This window comes from Oryctolagus cuniculus, chromosome X (assembly GCF_051225735.1).
Source record: "Oryctolagus cuniculus isolate XC-2025 breed Fujian yellow rabbit chromosome X, ASM5122573v1, whole genome shotgun sequence".
Taxonomy (NCBI): Eukaryota; Metazoa; Chordata; class Mammalia; order Lagomorpha; family Leporidae; genus Oryctolagus; species Oryctolagus cuniculus.
Genome location: NC_142888.1, coordinates 35,416,690 through 35,430,477, shown reverse-complemented (window position 1 = coordinate 35,430,477; position 13,788 = coordinate 35,416,690). Strand labels below are relative to the sequence as shown.

Here is a 13,788-nt window from a genome sequence, read left to right as displayed (position 1 = left end):
TTTTACCTACTATGCCACAATATTGGCTCCTATTTATTATTAATTCATAAACAAAAATGTTTATATTTATTGTATGCAATATGATATTTTGAAAGCATATGTTGTAAAATGGCTAAATTGAACGAATTTACATATACATTATCACCTATACTTTTTTGTGATATGAACATTTAAATCTATTCTCATAACAATTTTCAAGAATACAATATATTGAAAGAGGTCAAATCAAGATGGGCCAAAGTCAGAGTTGTGATCATGGTTCTAGAGGTGGCAAGAAGGATGACAAGGACAAGAAAAAGGAATGGACCTCCTGTACCAACCAGAGTGGGGAAAAAGAAGGAGAAAACAAAGGGACCAGATGCTGCCAGCAAACTGCTGCTGGTGACACCCACACTCAGTGCTAGCTAAAATTATTGACATTAGAGAGAATTAAAGACTATCTTGGCCGGCGTCGTGGCTCAATAGGCTAATCCTCTGCCTTGCGGCGCCGGCACACCAGGTTCTAGTCCCAGTCGGGGCACCGGATTCTGTCCCGGTTGCCTCTCTTCCAGGCCAGCTCTCTGCTGTGGCCAGGGAGTGCAGTGGAGGATGGCCCAAGTGCTTGGGCCCTGCATCCTCATGAGAGACCAGGAGAAGCACCTGGCTCCCAGCTTTGGATCAGTGCGGTGTGCTGGCCGCAGCGCGCCGGCCATTGGAGGGTGAACCAACAGTAAAGGAAGACCTCTCTCTCTGTCTCTCTGTCTCTCTCACTGTCCACTCTGCCTGTCAAAAATAAAAAAAATAAAGACTATCTTCTCACGGAGGAAGAATTCATTACCTAGGCGATGGGCCCAAGCTTGTACAGGAAGCGTTTCTTGTTGCTGAAGAACATGCACCATCCATGGTGCTTATTGATGAATTTGATTCTATTGGCACAAAAAGATATGACTCAAATTCTGGCAGTGAGAGAGAAATTCAGCGAATAATGCTGGAATTTTTGAACCAGCTGGATTGGATTGGATTCAAGAGGAGATGGGAAAGTTGTTATCACCACAAACTGAATAGCAACTTTGGATCCGGCATTTAGGAGACCAGGCCACATCAACAGGAAGATGAGGCTCCCCTTGCCTGATGAAAAGACTAGGAAGTGCATCTTTCAGATTCACACATGAGCAGGATGATGCTGGCCAGTGAGGTAACCCTGGACAATGTGATCATGGCTAAAGATGACCTATCTAGTGCTGACATCAAGGCAATCTGTACAGAAGCTGGTCTGATGCCCTTGAGAGATCACAGAATGAACGTAACAAATGAAGACTTCAAAAAATCTAAAGAGCATGTTCTTTATGGAAAACAATAGGGGCCAGCATTGTAGCTTAGCAGATTAAGCCTCTGCCTGCAATGCTGGCATCCCATATGGGCACCAGTTCAAGTCTCAGCTGTTCCACTTCTGATCCAGCTCACTGCTAATGTGCCTGGGAAAGCAGTGGAAGATGGCCTAAGTACTATGGCTCCTGCACCCACGTGGGAGACCCAGATGAAGCTCCTGGCCCCGGCCACTGCAGCCATTTGGGGAGTGAACCAGTGGATGGAAGACCTCTCTTTCTCTATCTCTCCCTCTAATTCTGCCTTTCAAATAAATAAAATATTTTTTTAAAAAAAGAATGTACTCCTGGAGGGCTCTATCTTTAGTGGATCACAGCTGTGTTCAGGATAATGGCTGGAGTTTCCCCTACACCAAACAGAGGCGCCAATGGGGAAGCTGCCTGGAGGGAATCACGTTCCGGCCGGCGCCGCGGCTCACTAGGCTAATCCTCCGCCTAGCGGCGCCGGCACACCGGGTTCTAGTCCCGGTCGGGGCGCCGGATTCTGTCCCGGTTGCCCCTCTTCCAGGCCAGCCCTCTGCTGTGGCCAGGGAGTGCAGTGGAGGATGGCCCAGGTGCTTGGGCCCTGCACCCCATGGGAGACCAGGAAAAGCACCTGGCTCCTGGCTCCTGCCATCAGATCAGCGCGGTGCACCGGCCGCAGCGCGCTGGCCGCGGCGGCCATTGGAGGGTGAACCAACGGCAAAGGAAGACCTTTCTCTCTGTCTCTCTCTCTCACTCTCCACTCTGCCTGTCAAAAAAAAAAAAAAAAAAAAAGAAGTGGAATCACGTTCCAGTTGATTTATATCAGGAAACATATTGTGTATCATTCGGCGTGTGAGGCATCCTTTGGTAACTGCTGCACTCTACTTTCCCTACAAACTGTGCTCTTTACTACACACACACACACACACAAAGAATACAATAATATATTGCTATTAACTATAGTTATACAATATAACTATATAACTATACTATAGTGGTATAGGTGGAAAGCCACTGCATAGGAACCTGGGGCTGACCATACCAAGGTCAGACTATATATATATAGTTATATATATAGTTATATAACTATAGTTATACCTGTTATACAATAGGTCTCTTGAACTAATTATTCCTATCTAATTGACATTTTATACCCTTTGATTAACATATTCTAGGGGGCTGGCGCCATGACACAGTAGCTAATCCTCTGCCTGCAGTGCCAGCATCCCATATGGGCGCCAGTTCTAGTCCCGGCTGCTCCTCTTCCAATCCCTCTCTCTGCTGTGGTCTGGGAAAGCAATGGAAGATGGCTCAAGTCCTTGGGCCTCTGCACCCATGTGGGAGACCTGGAAGAAGTTTCTGGCCCCTGGCTTTGGACTGGCGCAGCTCTGGCCGTTGCGGCCATTGGGGAGTGAACCAACAGATGGAAAATCTTTCTCTCTGTCTCTCCCTCTCACTGTCTGTAACTCTACCTGTCAAATAAGTAAATAAAATCTTTAAAAAAAACATATTCTAAACTTCCTTCCCCAGTCCCTGGTAATGCCATTCTACTCTGTTCCCATGAGTTCAACTTTTTACTTTCAGGAAAGAGAAGGAAAACAAATTGTTAGTATCAGGAATGAGAAGAAACATCGTCCAAGATTCGACAGATTAAATGGTTAAGAATGATACCATTATGATTTTAATGGTCTTTGATTATTTTAAAATTTACTGTACATGAATGAAATAGATGCCTTTTCATTTGATTTTTGTTTATAGCCCTTGCCTATATTCTTGCTGAACTAGGGTTTTTTAACTTTTTACTCGTTGAACTCTTTTATTTAGTGGAGCATTAAACCTTTGCTATAATATAAATTAAAAATATGTTATCTTAAAAACTAAAAAAGGAGGAGAGAGAGAGGGGGATGGGAAGGGAAGTATCATATTTTTAGAATTGTGTCTATGAAGTGCATTGAATCTGTTCTCTTTGTATTAATATCACATTAGAATTGGGCCAGCGCCGCGGCTCAATAGGCTAATCCTCCGCCTAGCGGCGCCGGCACACCGGGTTCTAGTCCCGGTCGGGGCGCCGGATTCTGTCCCGGTTGCCCCTCTTCCAGGCCAGCCCTCTGCTGTGGCCAGGGAGTGCAGTGGAGGATGGCCCAGGTGCTTGGGCCCTGCACCCCATGGGAGACCAGGAAGAGCACCTGGATCCTGGCTCCTGCCATCGGATCAGCGCGGTGCGCCGGCCGCAGCGCGCCGGCCGCGGCGGCCATTGGAGGGTGAACCAACGGCAAAAGGAAGACCTTTCTCTCTGTCTCTCTCTCTCACTGTCCACTCTGCCTGTCACAAAAAAAAAAATCACATTAGAATTGTGTTGTAGTGATTATCATATATTTGCTGTGGCTCTGAGAATCTAATGTATTAATAAATTCCATAAAAATAAAGTGGTGATAAGAAAATAATGAGAACAATTGAGGGGCAGAGCAGGACGGCAAGCATATCAGGTGCTCCAGCAATAGCCTCCTCCCAATCCTCAGAACCAGTTTGGAGAGCTATTCGTGCACCAGTCACCTTCACAGGAACTGCAGAAAACAGGAGAGAGACCACAGAGCCTGGTTTTAGTGCAATAAGAAGAAACTACACATTGAAGAAGGCAGAATGGAGAGAGTTGCCCACATCTCCTCTCCTTCAACCCCAGGCAGCACAGTATAGAAAGAGATGCCTCCCACTTGGGGAAGGGAGAGGGTTAAGTCCAAGCCTTGGACTTGCAACTCAGTACCAGGCCCACCATAGTGAAACTCAGTTCCAGACAGGGCCCCACAGCCTTTGCCCCCAGGCTAGTACTGAGCCTCTAGACCCTTCTCAGCCAGGTTGCCAAGTGGTTACCTCTACCACACCTCACCCAATCTCACGCAGAGAGCAAGGAGCAGGATTCCAGTTGCTTGGGAACAGAGTGGCGATGTATACACAGGAACTCAATGTTGGGCCTGCTGTGGTGAGACCCAGCACCAGATAGAGTCCCAAGGCTTCCATTCTCAGTCTAGACCTTACACAGACAGAGATCTGTGCCCCAGTGGGTTGGACTAGTGTTTTGGCCTGAATCACTACCAGGTTTGCATAAGCCTGATGTTCATCCATAAGACTGTGCAGGGCCCTGTGAGAATCAGGTATGACCCAGCTCACCCAGCTTAGTGTCACCCTGGCTGGCCAAGGAACTGCCTATATCACCCCTCCCTCAATCTTAAGGCAGACAATGAGGGACAAGATTCTAGTCACTAGGGAGTAGGACAGGAAAGTTAACACAGGATTGTGCCATGGAACTTAGTGTTAGCCTGGCAAAGCCCAATACTGGGCAGATTCTAATGGTCCCAGATTCTAATGATCCTTATTTCCAGGTCAGTGTGGATGGAGGTTCAGTGCAATTCGAGACCTGAAGGCCCAGCATCACCAGTTGTTGATTGTAGCAAGCTCAGGCCATGAGTCCAACTCAATATAACAAGTATCCCATAGCAGTGTGGACCTTGGTCCTATTCCCTGTGTTGCATTGGTCATGGAAGGCTTTGGTCTCTGACTGTGATCTAGCATTGTGGCATTGAAGGACATGGAACTATTAACTCCATTCTTTCCCTAACTGCAGGCAGCACACAATGGAGAGAGTAATTGTGTACATGGAGTAAGCAAATAGATAGGTGGAAAGCCACTGCATAGGAACCTGGGGCTGACCATACCAAGGTCAGACCTAGAGCAAGGTGAACCCTGTTGTGCCTGACCACAGGCCAGTGACTGTGAATAAAGCATCTAGGTCTCCTCTGATCCTAGGCTTGAAGGATGGACTACCCTTTTAAAGCATGCCCCTAGTTCATTCTGAGTAATACCACCTACTGTGGTTAACAATTCTACTGATTTGTTAGTTCAAGTCCTTGATTTTGTGTTATATTATATATTATATATTATATATTGTATATGTTATATGTATTACATGTTATATAGTGTATCTATATTCTATATTATATTATGTATATTATATAACATATATTTAATGTACTATAATATATAATACATAATATGATATAGTATATATTATATGATATTATATAGTACATAATATATAATATGCATTATATAATATATACTATATGTATTATATATTAAATATATATGTTATATAACATATATAACATGTATATATTAATATGTATGTAAATATATATTTCTTGGGGCTGGATCTCTGGTGTAGTGAGCTAAGCTTCTATTTGTGGTGCTGGTACTTCATATGGGTGCTGGTTTGTGTCCCTGCTGCTGCTCTTCTGATCCAGCTCTCTGCTGTGGCCTGGGAAAGTGGCAGAAGATGGCCCAAGTCCTTGGGCCCCTGCATCCACATGGGAGACCTGGAAAAACCTCCTGCTCCTGGCTTCAGATTGGCGTGGCTCTGGCTGTTGCAGCCACTTGGGGAGTGAACCAGCAGATGGAAGACCCTTTCTCTCTGTCTCTCCTTCTCTCTGCCTGTAACTCTGCCTCTCAAATAAATAAAGTCTTTAAAAATATATATATTTCCTATACATTGTTTATAAGTATTTTATAAATTAACTGTTAGTTTTTTAATTAATTATTTTATTTTTTTAGGAATACAAATTTTGTAAGTACAACTTTAGGAATATAATTAGTCTCCCCACAATACCTGCCCTCCCACCCACACTCCCACTCCTCCTCCTCCTCCCTCTCCCCTTCGTAGTCCCATTCTTCATTAAGATGCATTTTCAATTAACTTTGTACACAGAAGTCCAACTCTATACTAAGTAAAGATTTTAACAATTTGCACACACATATACACACCCAAAAAAACCTGTTTGAGTGCATAACTATTATTCTTTATTAAGTGTGTAGCTTGTACTATCACCATTAATCCAGTGAGACATTTTCTCCAGGAAAATCATTAAGTGTCCACCTTGAAGTCCTGATTTGGTTCCTTCTGACTTCTTGTTTGCTAATCTTAAAAAGCAGCATCCATTTGTCTTCAGTTAATAATGTAAAAAAGATTGCACTGACATGGCTAAATCCCCAGGATCTAGTTCTTCAGGAATGGACTAAATGGCTGGTATCATTGCTTACAAAACTGTCTTGAATTTGATGGAGTTTATGTTGAGCAATAAAATTTATATTTTGTATTTTTACATTTCTAATTTTTAACTTTTAGTTCCATTTTTCCATGAAAAGTTTGAAGTCCCCTTGAATACGCTTACCTTGCTCTTTACCTCTTATATCTGCATGCCAAAAAAAGGCAACTTGCAATCCATAATGTCAATCCCAGGTACATTCCATGCATTCATTAAAATGAACAATTTATATGACTTAAGATGCAAGTATGTTATATAAAAAATGAAAAATAAAATATTAATTTGAAAAAAGATGCAAATAACACCTGGAAGAGAACCACATTCCAGAAGCATTCACATAACTACTTCCAGCACATATTTGCTAAATTCCTAACATACATAAAGGCTTACACCTTTGAAACTCAACTCTGTTTTTCATATTTTTGTACAATGGCCAATGATATTGGCAAAAATTTTGCTCAAAGTCATCTGTGGAAATGCCTTCATATTTTAAAATGAGTACAGAAAAAAAGCCAATCTGATTTGAAAATACTATTGCCTAGGATAGACCAGTAAAATATTAAGATTCTAGCTGTAGCAGTGAGAAATATCTGAGTCCATGATCAGAATCCTGGTCAGAATCCTAATGAGAATGAGATAGGCACTCATGATCAGCCAGACACTGTTGGAATCACCTAATGCGCACTTTAATTCTTACATCAATCTAGAAGGCATGTACTCTTACTGTGCCCAACTGACAAATGAGGGAACATAGGCTCTGAGATTAACTACCTTGGTTAGAAAAAGACAGTGAGGCAATGACAATGTGGAAACCAGAATCAAAACCCAGGAATTATGACTCTAAAATCAAGCTCAAAAGCTGTAAGAGCTTGAAAATAATTTTTAAAAAAATTCCCTGGGCCTCAATGTACCCATTTGTAAAATGGGAATGATGTAGGTCCTCTAGTGCTGGGAAGTAGTGAGACTTGCTGCATTAAAATAGTCTACTTCTTATCTTAGTCTTTGGATATCTGCAGAATTAGTCAAGAAAAAGAAGCATAACTAAGTGAAAGCTTTTAGAATACATGTTCTCAAATCTTTTCTCCAAAAAATTGTCCAAAGATATTTAGTGGCATACCCAATAGATTTTTGTTCTCATTCCTAAATTTATTTTTTTCCATTTTTCATTTCACTATGATGAGGGTTCTTCAAAAAGTACATGGGAAAATATAATGAAAAGGTAAGTTCATTTTGGTGCAAAATATTTTAAATGCAGACCTAGACTTTTCATAATATGTATTTTTTCCATGAACTTTTCAAAGACATCCCATACAAATGACAGATTCTTTTGTGTTGTCTTATAGTTGCCAGAGGTCTGAGTATGCACATTGTTGTTAGCACCAGACATTGGGAAAATACTCAAGGAAGAGGTAGCACATTTTTGAAGGATGAAGGATATTTGGGGGTACAGATTCTTGGAAGATGGTGCGACAGCCAGGTCTATACAGTATTTTAACCTCTCAGGGCAGCCAGAGAGCAAAAGCAAAATGCATGGATAGCATTTTAACAAGTCTAGTTTACAAGGTATCGACCAATACTTCCAAATTCAGGTAGATAAGGACAGACCACCAACAATCACATTACCTACTTGAAAGCAATATCTGTGTATGAGGGGGGAAAAGTACAGTGTGCTTCCCACTTACACAGATGCCACATCCACAGATGCAACCAACCAGACAGAAAATATCTGGACAATAATTGCTCAGGTACTAAAAGTGTAAAGACATTTTTGTTGTCATTATTCTCTAAACAACCTGGTCAAGCAATTATTTGCACAGCACTTCGACTGGATTAGATACTGTTAGTGATCTAGGGATGTTTTAAAGTATCTTGGAGGATGTGCACAGGGTTTATGCAAATACTATACCATTTTTAAAAAGATTTATTTACTTATTTGAATGTCAGAGTTACAGAGAGAGAAAGAGGTCTTCCATCTGCTGGTTCCTTCCTCAAATGGCTACAATGACCAGGACCAAGCCAAGCTGAAGCCAGGAGCCATGAGCTTCCTCTGGGTCTCCCATGTGAGTTTAGGGGCCCAAGCACGTGGGCCATCTTCTGCTGCTTTTCCTCAGGCTGTTAGCAGGGAGCTGGGTTGGAAGTGGAGCAGCCAGGACACAAACCAATGCCCATATGGGATGCTGGTGTTGCAGGTGGTGGCTTTACCCTTTATGCCTCAACGCTGGCCCCACTACACCATTTCTTTAAGGGTTATGACAATCTGCAGATGTTGCTATCTATATCTTGCCACCAATCCCCCATGGATATTGAGGGTCGACTGTCACAATGGTACAGCTTCTGTCAAAGTTGATAATGAGAGAATCACAAATAGTCAACTCACTGGCAAGAACAGCTGAAAATTTTTCAACCTCAAGTGACTTCAAGGTTGCTCCAGCTGAAGTGCTGGAGCAGCATAACCCAGCTGATACCTCGGAGCTCCTTTCCAGGACAGGAGCTCACGATGATGAGAAATCACTGCAGATGGAATGACAATTCCATAGGGAATGAACAAAAGCCACTAAAAAAATGAGAAGGTCCAAACATGTGCTGATCACACATGCTCACACATGTGACTATTGAGGACCTGTAATGTGTCTAGTCAGAACAGAGGGGTGCTCTAGCATAGAACACCAGATTTGGAAGATCTTATAGGAATACCAAATACCCATTAATTAATAAGTTTATATTGCTTACATGTTAAAAATGATAATATTTTTGGTAAATGGAGTTATATTATTAAAGCTATCATAAGTTTATACATTTTAAAATGTAGTTACTAGAAAAATATCAATTGGGGCTGGAATTGTGGTGCACCAGGTTAAGCAGCAGCCTACAATGTCGGCATCTACGTGAGCATGGGTTCCATTCCCAGCTGCTCTGCTTCCCATTCAGGTCTCTGCTAATGTACCTGGGAAGGCAGCAGAAGATGGTCCAAATACTTGGGCCCTTTCACTCATGTGGGAGGCCCAAATGGAGTTTCAGGCTCCCAGCTTTGGCTTGGCCCAACTCTAGCCATGGTGGCCACTTGTTGAGTGAACCAGGGAATGGAAGAGCATTCTCTGTCTCTTTCTCTGTATAACACTGCCTTCCAAATAAATAAATCTTTTTTAAAGAAAATTTTAAATTACATATGGCTAACATTATATTTCTAGTACTCAGCATTCCATCATATTACTGAAGTTTGAGATGCTTTTTAAACATCTCAAGTGGCAAAGTCAACTTGGCAGCTGGATGTATATGACAGAAGCATGGAGGAATGAGCAGAGTTGGATACACAATATTTAGAGTCACCAACTTAAGAAGTACTCAAAGACATGAAACTAGCTAGAACTTCCTAGGAAGTAAATACGTGTAGTAAAAAAAGGATAAGTAACCGAGGTCTGAGCACTGCAACACTCCGAGGTGTGGAAAGTGAGAAAGGTCCAGGAGGATGTAGGTGAACAGACAGCAGTCTCTAAAGACTCAGGTCGGGGAGTGATCAATAGTGTCAAGTGCTGCCAAAAGGTCAAGTACATGATGCCTAAAAAGTCCCCGTTGCATTCTGCAGTGTGGAGGGCAGCTGTGTGATGGTATCTGGTACTTCCATCAGGAGGGAATATGGGAAAGATTCGAGGTCAAAAGAAGGAAGACAAGCTGGCACTCAATTTCAATATGAAGTGCTTGAGTTAAAGACATCGGATTCGAGTCCATTTCTAAGTGGATCAAAAGCCCAGGAGGTAAATGCCTATACTAGAATAGAGAAGGGTGTTTTGGCATCTCTGATGTGGCTTATAATGCTGGCTCATTGCCAGAAGCACATTGACCTAGGGTCTTAAGCACATATTGCTTCTCCCAACCTCTGGGATGTGACGGAGTATTGTGTGAGCAGGATCACCTGCAGGGACAAGGTGTGGCCTCTATACATATCTGGAAAACTCTGCAACTGGGCTAGACAGGTTATTACACATGCAGACCAGCCACTAAACTTTGCACTGTCTGGGGAGCAAAAGTACAAATGAAGGCCCCGGGCTCACGTCCTTAGTCTCCTCTTCCCATTGCCAGCTATGGCCTATACCATGGGGCATCTCACACAACAGTCCTAAGAATACCTTAGCCTGCACCTCCAGGTTATGTCCATCCTTTACTATCACCAAAAGTGGCTGCTTGCACATCAGTTGGGTGGAAGAGAATGTGTACCCTAGGAAATCCCGGAGAACACTGCCTGATAAGCCCTGCATGCATCTTTGGGGAATGAGGATGCCAGAAACATTTTCTACAAAAGTACTAGGGTATGGGGACATAGTGGGGCATATCCCTGTGTTATAATGGACTCTTAGCTCTGTGGTCCAAGAAAGGCTCTCTAAATAGTACACCCCAGCAGTAGGTCAGAGGTTAAGTGTGTACTGATCACATACCAGAGAAGCACATCAGGAGATGGGAGAAATAGGAGAAAGGAGGCAGATGGAATTTCTTTACTGGTTTCATTTCCATCATTCTTCACTCTAACTCCTTTTTTTGATGACAGTGTAGAACTATTTTAAATTTTTACTTTTTTATTTGAAAGGCATAGAGAAAGAGAGAGAGAGAGAGAGAGAGAGAGAGAGCAAGAGCACCCAACCATTGTTTCACTCCTTAAATGCCTGCAATAGCTGGAACTGAGAAAGGCCAAAGTCAGGAGCCAGAAACTCAATACAAGTCTCTGAAGCTGATGGCAGGAACTCAAGTGCTTGAGCTAGTACCTACTGCTTCCCAGAGAGCATATTAGCAGGAAGTAGGAGATGAGAGCAGAGCCAAGACTCCAGGCACTCCAAAGTGAGAGGTGGATGTGTAACTGCTGTGTAAAACACCATACCAGCCTAATTTGCTTTTTAAAAGCTTTTTTAAAAAATCATTTGAAAGGCAGAGAAATAAAGGGAGAGAAAGAGAAAGAGAAAGAGAAAGAGAAAGAGAAAGAGAAAGAGAAAGAGAAAGAGAAAGAGAAAGAGAAAGAGAGAAAGAGAGGGAGGGAGGAAGGGAGGGAGGGAGGAAGGGAGGGAGAGAGAGAAATGAGAATCTCCAATCTGCTGCTTCACTTACCAGATGCTTGCAACAGTTAGCACTGGGCTAGACTAAGGCTAAGAGTTGAAATCACAGTCATGGGCTCCCAGGTGACTGGCAGGGACCCAATTACTTGAGCGATCACAGGCTTAATATGACAGTGAGTAATGCCAGTAAGCTGGAATTGGGAACAGACCATGGACTTGAATCCAATATTGGAAGTGGGAAACCTAGTAAATATATGACCTGTTGGACCAAATGAACATTTCACAGATTTACTTTTTTAAAACAAACTTTGATTTGTTTTAAATTCAAAGAATGAGAAAGAAAGACTGAAAGGGAGAGACATCTCCCATCTGCTACTTCACTCCACAAATCTCCACAATATACAGACCTATCTACCATGGAAATGGCTTAATTATAACAAATTAATTAATTAAATAATTAAAAAGGAAGACAGGGGCAGACATTGTATCATAAGGAGGCAAGCCACAGATTTCTACCACTTCATCTAATATGAGAGCCAGAGTTCAAATATAGGCTGCTCTCGTTCAAATCAAGCTCTAAGCAAAAGTCCCTAGGAAGGCAGAGGAAGGTTATTCAAGTACGTGGGGCCCTACCACAAATATACAGGAGACCGCTATGGAGTTCCCCTCTCCTGACTTCAATGTGGCCAGGACTCAGTCTCTAGGCTATTTGGGGTTTAAACAAGCAGAAAGGAGATCTACTTCACTCTGTCTCTGCTTCTCTCTGTGTCACACTGCCTTTCTAAGAAAGAAAAAAAATGTTAAAAACGATAAAGTAAGAGAGAACAGGAACACATGGAGATCAACAGACATTCAGAAATGGCCCATCTGCTATTTCCCTCCCCACATTTATAAAACCCCTAGTGCTAGGCTAGGCTAAATATCAGAGCAAGGAGCTGACTCTAGGCCTACTGCCTCCTGCAGTGTGTATCCTCAGCAAGCTGGAATTGCCAGTGGGGCCTGGACCTCAACTCAGGCTCCATAAGGTGGGACACGGGCATCCTAAGAAATATCAAACCTGTTGCAAAAAAAGACACATGGCACCATATGACCTACCAGGATCCAAATTGTCTGTGATTGAAAGGCACACGCAGACAGCTACAGATGGACTGAGACAGTGAGGAAGAAAGAGAAAAGGGAGCTTCCATCAGCTAGTTCAGTACCCAAATGCGCACAATACCTACTGCTGCTCCTGTGAAACTTTAAGATCTATAGTAATTAATTAATTAATAAGTTAGTTACCTGCAAAAGTAGAGGGGGTGCTGGGGAACTTCATCAGAAAGCGATGACATAGCTTGCACCTCCCGGAATCCTTAACTGAGACAGGAGTGCATTCCTGGTGCTCTGGCTCCCATGCAGTTCCCTGCTAACGTGTCTGGGAAGAAAGAGGAAGGAGGCCCAAGTTCTTGTACATCATCACTCACGTGGGAGAGACCCCGGTACAGTTTTTGTCTCCTGGCTTCCCACTGGGACCACACCCAGCCTCTGAGACTATTTGGAGTGTGAACTAGCACATGAGAGTTTGTTTTCTTTTTCTGTTTCTGCTTCACTCTCGGTCACTCTGCCTTTCAAAGAAAGAAAATATCTTTTTTTTAAAGATATATTTATTTACTTGAAAGGCAGAGTTATTGAGAAGAAGAGGCACAGGCAAAGAGAGAGCATTCTCCATATGCTGGTTCACTCCCCAAATAGCTGCAATGGCTGGAGCCGGGCCAGTCCAAAGCCAGGAGCCAGGAATTCTTCTGGGTCTCCCATGTGGGTGCAGGGGTCCAAGCACTTGGGCCATCTTCCACTGCTTTCTCAGGTGAATTAGCAGGGAGCTGGATTGGAAGTGGAGCAGCCAGGACTCGAAGTGGTGCCCATATAGGATTCCAGCACTACAGGTGGCAGCTTAACCTGCTACACCATAGCCAAGGCACCAGCCCTGAAAATGTCTTTCAACACAACCAACAAAAGGTAGAGAGAGAGAGGGTTATACCAGATTGACAGACAGGCAGGCAGGCAGAAATCTCCCATCTGCTCTTTCCGTGCCCAAATCTCAGAAACACCTAGTTCAGGGCCAGGTTAAAACCATGCCTGAGGAGCTGACTCCAGGCCTCCAGAGTCTGTCAGGATCCCAAGTACTTCAACGATCACCTGCTGCCTCCTGCAGTGTGTAGCCCCAGGAAGCTGGAATGGCCAGTGGGGCCTGGACCCCAACCCAGGCTCTGCAAGGTGGGACATGGGCACTCTCAGGAATGTTGCACCTGTTGCCACAATGCACATTGCACAAGTTGCCCTTTCAGG

At 43.3% G+C, this 13,788-nt stretch overlaps 1 pseudogene; it reads left to right on the top strand.

Annotated features, from left to right (window-relative positions):
* The first annotated feature begins 230 nt into the window (after window positions 1-230).
* On the top strand, window positions 231-1,671 carry LOC103345154 (26S proteasome regulatory subunit 4 pseudogene; annotated as a pseudogene).
* Window positions 1,672-13,788: the final 12,117 nt, after the last annotated feature.